The following is a 312-nucleotide window of genomic DNA, read 5'->3' as shown; positions in this document are numbered from 1 at the left end:
ATCTTGCCATGGTAATGACATGCATAACTTGAGAAAGTATAAAAAAGAAATCTCAGCATTTGAGTGATGACAAAGACAGAATAAATAGTGAATAGGTCATCCAAAACAAGTCGTTCTACTAATTGACAGATTTTGGCTTTTTCTTTATTTATTTTCAATTAAAAAAGGAAATATTGAGTATGACCCTTCCTGTTGCATGGAGTTCTTGGTGTGTCTTGCAAGTCCTTGATTTGTTATGATAATTTTCCTTTGTTTTTCTGCTGCTTGCTCGTACTCAAGGAGTTAGGGCAAGAGTCGTGTTGTATTTACTTG

The sequence above is a fragment of the Penaeus monodon genome, chromosome 15 (assembly GCF_015228065.2).
Source record: "Penaeus monodon isolate SGIC_2016 chromosome 15, NSTDA_Pmon_1, whole genome shotgun sequence".
NCBI classification, from domain to species: Eukaryota; Metazoa; Arthropoda; class Malacostraca; order Decapoda; family Penaeidae; genus Penaeus; species Penaeus monodon.
This window is presented reverse-complemented; position numbering follows the sequence as displayed.